Source organism: Pongo pygmaeus, chromosome 6 (assembly GCF_028885625.2).
Source record: "Pongo pygmaeus isolate AG05252 chromosome 6, NHGRI_mPonPyg2-v2.0_pri, whole genome shotgun sequence".
Taxonomy (NCBI): domain Eukaryota; kingdom Metazoa; phylum Chordata; class Mammalia; order Primates; family Hominidae; genus Pongo; species Pongo pygmaeus.
Genome location: NC_072379.2, coordinates 135,814,379 through 135,825,337, shown reverse-complemented (window position 1 = coordinate 135,825,337; position 10,959 = coordinate 135,814,379). Strand labels below are relative to the sequence as shown.

General features: G+C 34.9%; 1 non-coding gene across 1 annotated transcript; it reads left to right on the top strand.

Moving 5' to 3' along the window:
* The first annotated feature begins 10,481 nt into the window (after positions 1 to 10,481).
* LOC129041877 (small nucleolar RNA U13) lies at positions 10,482 to 10,585 on the top strand. The gene has a single exon (XR_008503995.1). It is a non-coding gene; the product is annotated as a small nucleolar RNA U13 (small nucleolar RNA).
* The last annotated feature ends 374 nt before the right edge of the window (positions 10,586 to 10,959 follow it).

Sequence of the window (10,959 nt, the reverse complement as noted above, 5' to 3'; positions counted from 1 at the left end):
CAGGTCTCTGCTCAGTATGGTGCACCGTGGCACCAGTCACCATCTGGCACACCATATGTTAATTTGTCATACTATTATGCCCCACACAGATAGCGCTTCATGACCTAGACACTCATTCCCTGAGCTGTGAGAGCATTACTGCTCACAGATCACATCTTATAAACCCACTCCACTTGAAATAGCCCTTGGCTGATGGAAGCTGCAGTCTACATTGAATATCAGGTCAGTGTGGAGGCCTGTCCTGGCTCCAGTGCTGCCTCTGGGGCTTGCTGAGGCCCTCATTGCAGTTAAATCTCAGCTTAATCTTTTCCTCTGCCCAAACTTGCTTCCCTCGCTCCGTCCCTCCCTCCCTCCCATGCATTGATCATTAATAAATCTTCCTGTACACAAATCCTCATCTCAGAGTGTGTTTTCCTGGGAATACAATCTAAGACATGAGCTAAGACTTACATGGAATGTAAACTTCATGAGAACAGGGCCTTCATCTAAGTGATCCAGTCTCATTCACTGTTGCATACCCAAGTGTCTAAGAGACGCTTAGTTAAAATTTGTTGAACAAATGATTGAATAAGAAGTCAGGCATCTCTTCTCCCAGAGGTGAAAGTATGGACATGGATGAATTCTGTATGTTTTCACTGTAAGACAATACAGAACAGCTTTCAGGAGATTTGTTGAACTTCTCTGAAGAAAGAATACTGCCGCACCATGAATAATCTGTATGGATAATTTATCTTGCATAGCATAATTTTCAGTTTTTAGTGTTTTCATGTAGACATCCAGAGTCACTCCAATTTGATCTCACAGCTCATTTGACCCTTCTGAAAAAAATATAAAGAAGGTATGTGAGCAATTATCTCTATTTTCTAAATGAAGAAATTGAAGATCGGAAAGGTTAAAATGGCACACCTAAGGGCACATGTTATGACAGAACTATCAAATTCAGGTCTTCCTCTGTATTTATGTGCCGCATTCATTTGCATTCTTTTATTAAGAAGAAACCCAGCTACTAACGACTAAATTTTATTTTAATATAAGTATGAATATATACAGATACACACTTAAATATTTACACATACCACTTGCTCAAGCTTTACTTAAAGCTAGATTTGCTTGTGTAAGTGACCAGGCCTCCCTTTTTGAGTATGACTCAGAAATTTCTCTGTAGTTTTGAAACAAGTAGAAAATTAAATAAAAAGAATCGATTGCTTTTAAATTCATTGGTAAAGTTCTTAACAAACACTACAGGAGACAGTAATCATTATGCTATTGATCTCAGGAAGTCTTCCCTCCCTCTATGAGCCACCAATTAGTCCTGCTTCTATAGACATGTCAATATGGCTTGTTAGTAGAATGTTCTTAAACAAAGTCTGAATTTTAATAGAGCATATGCAGTAAACATTTAAATATAAGAATATGTTTTATATTTATTTAGAGATCTATCTTTATGTATACATGTACAAACACACACACACAAAAACAAAAAAGTAAATTTAACCAAGACATGCACAATAATTCTAGTTAAATTGTTAACAATAAAGCACAGTAAAGGGTTCACTTCAATCTCATGGCCAGTCAGACTGAGAACAACTAATGGTATTAAGACACCAAATATTTTTTAGAACAATATTTTTCAGGGAATGAGTAACACCAATTTTCAGTAGCCATAAAAATGCACTTCTCAGGTTCCTTTCTGTGGTGCACACAGTTGACTGGTGACCCTGGCTACTATCCCCCGCATCCACAAAGTCTATTTTTTTTCCGTAAGACTGCTCCTGATAAATGGCAGAGGTACCAAGACAGGCCCATGCTAGTGAAATGTGGGACTGCTCCAGCTAGTGGCATTGGCTAAAAGACTCTGTACTAATCTGGCAAAACCTTTCTTGGAATTGTGATACAGCCAAGATATTTTTTACCCAATCCCCTTGCTTCTTACCTTCCAAAAATGTTACATCCATATGCCTGTCTAAAGGATTTCCCTGTCTTCTTCTCCTTCCCCTGGTAAATCTAGCATGGTCATTTAAACCTACATCAGCATTTGCTTCTCAGAAGATCCAAACCAATGCAAATGATAAAGAGTATATGCATTGCAGGATGTTCCACCTACACCTCACCACTCCCTACACTCAAACACAAGATGCAGTATCATTTTCGAAGTGACTATTCCTCTTGAAGTGTTCAAGAAACATCCAGAGATCCCTCCAGTGGAATCTCAACTATCACATAGGCTACATCCAACCTCAGGATGTGCAAAGAGAATGCTCCTAATGTGGCAAGGCTTCATGGTTAATTTTTGAGATAATTACAATAGGAAAAACAGCCATGGTTGAGATTTCCAGATATTGTTGCATGATATACATCCAAATAGAGAAAAGTGACACTCTTTCTTGGAGGAAAAAAATGATATTGAGCTATAGATAAATGGAAAAAGATATGGGAGAATGATGAGACTTATGCTCGCTATTACAGACTAGGAGAGTAGTCATAATTATTGGATGCCATCCTTGCTGGGCACATTAGAGAGAGAAATAGATCTTCCAGGTGATCATCTGAATCTGCAGAGATGGACATATGCAACAGCTAGGCTACTGATATATAGCTAGTTACATTATAGACCTTATAATACAATCATAAAAAATAAATTTTTTCCATAAAACATTTACATTTATCTTGATGTTTATGAAAGGATCTATGAGGGACTATTCTTTGGTAATCATTGCATCTCAGGGCCTATTGCTATCAGTGTAAGTACATTGAAAGAGACCTGGGCACTTAATCCAGCTCTACCACTAACCAGCCACATGGCTTTGGGCAAATACACCATCGGCTCTCTCAGTTAAAGTCCCCTGATAGGAAACAATATTGTGATACCCAGCATTCCTAGCTCAAAGGGTTGGGCATATTCAGGGGGGACGATGTGTTTAGAAGGGTTTTGTAAATTAGAAAGCATATACAAGAATAAAACTTTTTTAACAAAGGAAGTCTATATCATAAAATAGGCAACATTTAAACCTCCAGTATTGTTTTACTTTTAGAACCAAACTTGTACAGTGTAAACGTGGAGAATAGAGAGAGCTTCTTTTAATTCTTCCCATATGGTATATGCATACTCTGTGGTTCTCATCTTCATGAAGTGTATTTGTGTTGGCTAATGTTGGGCAGATCATTCTATTTCAATGTATAGGCAAGAATATAGGTTTTAAAATGTGTTTCCTATAGTTTAAAAATCAGCGACCAAGACACTAATAAACATTACTCAGAACTTAAATTTAAACCCCCTTTTTTCCACAACAGGGTTCTAAAGTAACATTCACATTTCTTTTTAACATTTTTTATTCCCCAAACTGAAATATCAGGAACAAAATTACATCATTTAATTCCAGGACTCCATTTTCTATTCTAACACCAGGTCCTAGATTTCTCTTTTTCTCTAAATCCATGGCCAATAGCCAATGAAAGTTATTTTTATCTAACATTTATCTATTGGCAAGACCTCCAAATAGACCCTCCCTTCTTTTAGTCCTCTCTTTCTTCATATCACTTCCATATTATATTTTTAAAGCATCAGGTAGGCAATGTAAGTCTACTATCCTGAAGTCATCAGTGATTCCCCATTAGATGAAGCCTGACATTCAAAGCCAACAATATATAAAAGGATTTATTTTGCCTTATCCTCACCAATTTGGATGTTTTCAATTTTTACCTATCTGATAGATGCAAATGCTAAGTTATTATAATGTGTGCCTGTATATGTACATAAATTGAATTTATTTATTTACCTCTTGGCTGTTTCTAGGTTGTACATTTTCCTTTTTTCCATTTTCAATGCTGCTTTGACTCCCTTTCTGAGTTTTCTTTATATATTTTGCTATGAATTAGGTTTGGTGGATGTTTGCCTTTATTTAAAGTTAGAATGAGAGATTAGATCCAAGGTTTTCCAGCTTCCTTTCCTCAGAATTTTTTTACATAGATCTTGCACAAAGTAGGAATTTAATAAGTGTATGCAGCTTGGCTTTCTGTGAGACTGTCTAGCTGTTAATTTTGAAAAGTTAAACAGAAGTGAGGGATAATTATAAGTGGAGATACATTTGAATTATGGGGTTGAGAGGACTGGCTTGGCTTTGGGACAGTCTTTCTCCAATCTGACATGGTGTTCGTCAAGGCAGGAGTGGAGAGTCTATTGACTGGACACTATGTCTGTTCACATGATGGGCTATGGAGGGAGGTAAGCTGTAAAAAGTTCGTGGAGTTAGGAGTATTCATCTCCTATATTCTGATTTGTGAGACAGAACTGCTTAGAAAACAGTGACCTTCTTCATTATTTTATTCCACTGCCTGTATTATTCTCCACTCTTAATCATCCACTTCCTTAGGCTCCTATTTTGTGTCCACAAATTTTAAATTCACAACATGTTTTCTTACTCTCGGAAGAATAAAAAATAAAACAAATAGACTTACTGGGTAGCAAGAGGAGGGAAAACAAAATCTGTGTCCTTCTTCTGACCAGACGAACTTGCATCTCTCTGAAGAAAGGACTTCGTTTCATGGTGTTAGCTGTCTCTGCAACTCAGACTAAAGCTATTTCTCTATACAGCTTGAAAAAGCCGCTACCTATTAGCTGTCCAATAGAAAAAGAAATCTGTGAAATCTAACAGAAGTGTCTTTTAAGTTGGATATTCCTTCTGTTCTTTCAATGGAAAGTATGAAAATAACTCTGAAAGATTTCCTTGTTTCAAGTGTTCAACATCCTGAGCTCTCTCCAACACTGTCAAGAGTTCCTGAGTAGGTTGCCATTTCTCAGTCTTCCCAGGGAATGCAGACACACATCACTGCTCTTCTTCCCCATCATTTCCTCTGCATCCCGATTCCCACATGACTAATTTCTTCCATTCCACAATAAGTACCACTGCCCAATTACTCCTCCCCACTCATTACCTTGCCTTCCTGACCCTCTTCTGTCATATAGACCAACAACCCAAGGATGGAAATTGGTAGTTGCATACGTGACTGTATCTGCTTTACTTATTGCTAAGTAATATTTAGAGAAAGTATATAGCCCTTCTGTTCACCAGAAGAGTGAATGCCTGAACTAATTTCTTTCTGTGGGTGCAATCTCTTCCACTCTTTTCCTGAAACGTCTTTACCCCTCTTTGAAAACAGTGTCTTGTTCTAACCCTGTCCTGATATAACGCTTCTCTATATTTTTCTCATACTCATCCTTTTAAAAAATTATCTAAATATTTCCCTCTGATATGTTTCCTCTTTCTTTCTTTTTTCCCTTATTCTTCAGTACTTTGATGTTTTTATTTTTGTCTTTTAAGAATTATACATCCATACCTTACTTCCTAGAAGCCTTTGAAGGCAGCAGTCCTTGATATTTTTTAGGCTGACTTGTTTCATAAAGATTTCTAAAAGAGTTGTTAGAGAGCCAGTGAGCCCTGTGATTTATGATGATTGCTCAAGCAGTGGCAGAGCTGGAAGAATTGAACAAAACACAAGAATCCTGAGGGAAACCAAAAGCTAATGTAAAATGCCATAGACTTCTAGTTTCAAAAAGATCTGTACAATAATGTAGTCAAACCTCAGTACTTTAAGGAAGAAGACACTGCAGTTCCAAGATGATAAGTAATTTACCAAAGGCCACACCCCAGTGTGTAGCAAGATTGAAAAAAGGGAACCAGACCCAAGTCTCCTGCTGCCACTTAGGTCCCTTCCTTTATTCTTTCCATTACAATCACTTCACTCTTTTTAAAGTTCCAGAACTAAGCACAAGTTATGTGAGCCCTCTCTCATTAATCTGGGGGTACAGATCTCTGGCATACATCAAGGGAGTTACTTTCCATGGAAAACAAGTCAGTCTGACAATGGCTCAGGAGCTCACAATTGCATTGTTTTAAGAGCAAACTGCCTCTCTGTTCTGCCTTCTAAATTATAGGGAAGGGAAAATCCAAGCTCCTAAAAACGTTTTAAATAGACTGCATCGAGTGGCATGCCAACACTGAATATGTGCCATCCAGCAGAGCATTATCATCATTCTGAAGGGCAGGGGTTCGGTGTTAGTGTCAGAAGGGAGCTAACCACTCTTCATGTCCTTGTCTAACATTTAGCTAAAGAGGAAGATGGTCTCAAATTGCTTTCTCTTAACATCTTTACTAGTTTTATGCTTACAAAAAGAAGGAACGCTTTATTCTGAGTAGTTCATGATAGCCACTTGCAAGTAATTCTATTGGTTTTTCATAGCTACTGTCTGCAGATTTATTTCGAGATTTCAATATGGTGGAAAAAGGCAAGTGGGACAGAGGTGGGAGAAGAGGGGTTCTCCTTAACTATTTTTCAGTTTGGCCCATGTTTGTAGAGTCCTTACTTCCATAAGGGCACCCTTTCTTGGAGGAAATATGGACCCTGTTTACTTTAGGGTACCTTATGCATTCTATGATTGGTGCCTTATTTTTTTGTTTTGTTTTTTAGTTTGTTTTCTCTTCTCAACGTATTTGGAAGGGGGATTAATAAGAACGATTTCTGGAGGATGGAAGTAAACATTTTTAATTGTACATTTTAGATGTTCTTTTTATACAAACAAACTCAGTAAGCAACATTTGAGATAATGTCTTATGTTTTTATTTGCTTGGGACACACAAGATTATTTTTCATCGGGGGAGAGTCTCTAAAACTATATTGCTTTAGTTTAGATTAGGCTTGCCAGATAAAATACAGGACACTCAATTAAATTTGAATTTAAGATGGAAAGCAAATAATGCTTCTAGTATTTGTTTTCCCAACTGTTTCATGAGGAATACACATCCTAAAAAATTCTTTGTTGTTTATCTAAAAGTCAAATTTCACTGGACATCCTTCTATTTTTATTTACTAAATCTGGCAACCCTAGTTTAGATATCAGTATTGAACTAACTGTGGAGTCCCCTGCCTCTGGAATTTTAAAGAAGAATAAACTTGTAGAAATTGTTTAATACACTAAAGAAAATAAAAACAGAATAAAGGAAAAAGACTAAAGTACTACAGAAATTGTATGCTCAAAATGGAGCTTCACTGTACAGATTGGAATTATGATTTTTGCTATCAATGTAAGGTTTGATTTTACAAACCTGGTGGTTGGAAATTTTATCATTTATTACTGCAGTGGTGGTCAATCTAGAAACAAACAATTTCACACACTTTTGAAGATGACTAAAGAGGGAATATTTTATGGTTGTCACGCTTTGGGACACTGAACTAATGCAGTATATGTTTATATCCAGGATAAGTCACTTTTAGCAATATAATGTTGTACGAATCTTTTATGTGTTCTGTGCCTCAGTTACTTCATTTTAAAATATGGGCTAAGAATAGGGTCTCTTTCGTAGGTCCCTTGTGGGGAGAACTGAATATTGCATATAAACTGCTAAGCACAATGTTTGGCAAACAAGTGCACAACAGGTAGTAAAGACTCTTCTTTCACCTTCCTCTTCATCCTTCAGAAATAGTTATCAAGATATTAAATGTAGAATAAAAATGTGGTTGATTCAACAATGAACTCCTACTTAACAATAGAATGAAATGGCACATACAACACCAGCATTATAGGATATTATGAATATAATTTTGAGCAGAAGTAGCCAGACCAATGAGAATACATCGTATATTAATGGCACATTTAACATCAGGAGTGGGCCATTTTTAATGTACTTGTTCTACACAATGAAAGTATCCTCAGTAATAATCATAAAGTAAGTGAAAAATAATAATTGACCGAGGATAAACAAGGCAAACAGTAAAAATAAACAAATTAAAAATGTTAGTAAAATATTTAAAAATAAATATTACTGCACAAAAAAAGGGAAAAATAAATAATAGGTATACTTGCCTGTATTTTTTTAATCTACTCCATACGTGTTTTCAAAATTATATGGAAAAATGTCTGAAAAAATATATTTACCAAAATGGTGACTGAGACTGTCATTTTGTAGTGGCATGGTGGGGAATTCTTTCTTTCTCTTTTTTATTATACTTACCTTCAGGAAAGCATAATAATGAAAGTATACAGCAATTATAAGAAATCAATAATTATTTGCTGTATTTATTCCAGTGAATATATATTTTTATTTATGATAATGAAAGATAAAACTACTTTTAAAAAGACAGCATTGTCTCCTTTTATTCACCTGGCTAAAATCACTTATTCACCTGGCTGAATCACTTATTCAATATCAACAGGTAAACTCTGGTGCTTTTGATTGACCTCATGGATCATGTGACCACACTTTCTATTGATGTGTTTCATTGAGAAACAGGAGTGTGGAAAATGGGGTAAAGAAGTGATGAGAGAGAGAAGGTCGGAGAGAGAGAGAGAGAAACAAAGATAGAGATCATTCTACTTGGTTATTTCAAAAATCTCTTTAATATCTTTAATAAACATCAAAGCATAAACATTGTGATGAAATAATTACATAAAATTGAAATACATAAGTATGTCAAAGTAAAATACTTTACCATTTTCCCAGTCTTTAAATGTTAGCTTTTATTTTTATATCCCAAGTTCTCCATCCAGATTTGAGTAGCTTGTATCCCTTCAGGTAGAGTCAAAACTTTTCTAGGGTGCCTTGAAGACTCCAATATGGATGGCTATCTTTGGGTGACAATCACATGCTAACTTGACTTTGGATCCTTGCTCTTTCAAGGACAATGGTTGTCAACCATGATGGGGCATTATCACCTCCAAGAGAGTTCTTTAAACCTCCAGATATCTGAGCTGGATGCCAGTCATACTAATTCAGAACCTCTGTGGGTGCACCTTTGAAATTTTTATTTTTAAAAGTATCATTGTCTGTGCTGATGTATAGCCAGGGCTAAACACTGTTGCCCCAGGCAGAGGGACCTACACTGTAAAATAAAGAAAATCAAGAGAAGTGCCTTTCTATATTTCTAAATCAGCTACAACTGAGTATTAGGTTTTTGGCAAATTTAGTTTACCAGCACAAACTAGAAGACCTATTATTCTCATAGCATCTTTACATCAGGAAAATAATGTCCCATACCTTTTTTCAAATCACATTTTTTCATTTAATTACATCTTTCATTCATAGGTATTTGACCTTTGAATTTTGCATACCATAGGATCAAAAATTTTTCATAAATTTGAATGTTTGGGCTGAATTTTTGTTCCCTTAATTCTGCATTTCAAACTTCACTAACAAATGTAACATTTGTAAGAGTTTCTGGCTAAGAAACAACCAATATAGTTTTTATTTACAAATTGACCTATATAGAAACACAGCTTTTCTTTTCTCATGAGATTATAGAAGGATAATTGATGTATAATGAACTACATTGTACATAGTCAAAGTATATGATTTATTTAATTTTGACATCTGTTTACACTTGTGACACCACCATCACAATCAAAATAATGTTTTCATTACTGCCTAAAGTTTCCTTCCACCCTCAATCTATCCCAATCTTTAACTCCATCCCTAGGCAATCATTGGTCTACTTTCTGGCACTGAAAAACAGTTTCACTCTCTAGAATTTACAAAATGTGGAATTACAGAGAAATAGTCTTGGTTTGACTTTTTTCTTTCACCATTTATTTAAGTCTCTTTTGAGTTTTTTAATCAGTAATATTTAGTTTTCCATATACAGATCATACAGATTTTTTTTAGATTCATAACTGTTTTTTTCTTTTTTACTATTGTTTAAAACTGTTTTATTTCTATTTTAATTTCTAATAATAGTATACATAATTAAAACAGATTATTTTGCATACCTATCTTGTATCCCATGACCTGGAACTCATTAGTTCTAGTAGTGTTTTAATACAGAATATTAGAGATTTTCTACATAAACCATCATTGATCTTCAAGTGAAAGTTTATTTTTTCATTTTATATATGCAAGTTTTTAATTTATTTTTCTGCTCTGATTGCATTGGCTAGAGTTTTTAGTATGATAGTGAGTAAAAGTGGTGAGAGCAGACATGCATGCTTTGTTCTTGATTTTGGGGGAAATACATTCAGTCTGTCGCTGTTTATATAATTTTACTTGGGTTTTTTTTGTTGTTGTTATTGTTTTTGGCGTATACGTTTCACAAGTTGAGAAAGTTCTCTTCCAGCTTTACTGACATTTTAACTTTGATGAATGTTGAAAGCTGTTAAATGTTTTCCTTCCATCTATTGAGATGATCAAACTTTTCTTTCTATTTGTGTTGATTTGGTAAATTACACTGAATAATTTTCAAATGTTGAACCAATCTTAGATTCCCATAAACATACTATATGTTCTGTTTCTTGTTGTTTTATTTCTCTTTCTTCCTGATAGCATTTGGAGTAATTTTGTATCATAAGAGTTTATTTAATCTCAATTTATAGGTTATTATTCATATCTCTTTAAAAATTTAATTTGTACCCTAAAGTTTATAATATGCATCTTTAATTAATTATAATATTGATTTGAATATTATATGGTTTTGTATGTAGTATAAGATTCTTACAGATCATTTTGCAGCTTATACATGTGATGACTGGGTTTTTTAACTCATATATGAGATGTGCCTTTCTTACATCTTATTAGGACATTAATACATTACCCATTTGATATGAAAAAATTTAAAAAAACAGAAAAGAAAAAACACAGAATTTTACAAATCACAGATTTCTCTCTCCTATTTTTTGTGCTATTTTTGTCATCTATGCTATTTTTACATACTTATAAACTTAAAATACATTTAAGTAACTTTTTTACATGTTAGGCAGTAAAATTTCTTTTAAAGGCCAGGCATGGGGTCTCACACCTGTAATGCCAGCACTTTTGGAGGCCAAGGCAGGAGGCTCATTTGAGCCCAGGAGTTCGAGACCAGACTGGCCAACAAAGCAAGATTCTGTCTCTACAAAAGAGAAAAAAAATTAAAAAAATAATTAGTCAGGTATTGTGGTGCATTCCTGTAGACTCAGCTACTTGGGAGGCAGGAAGA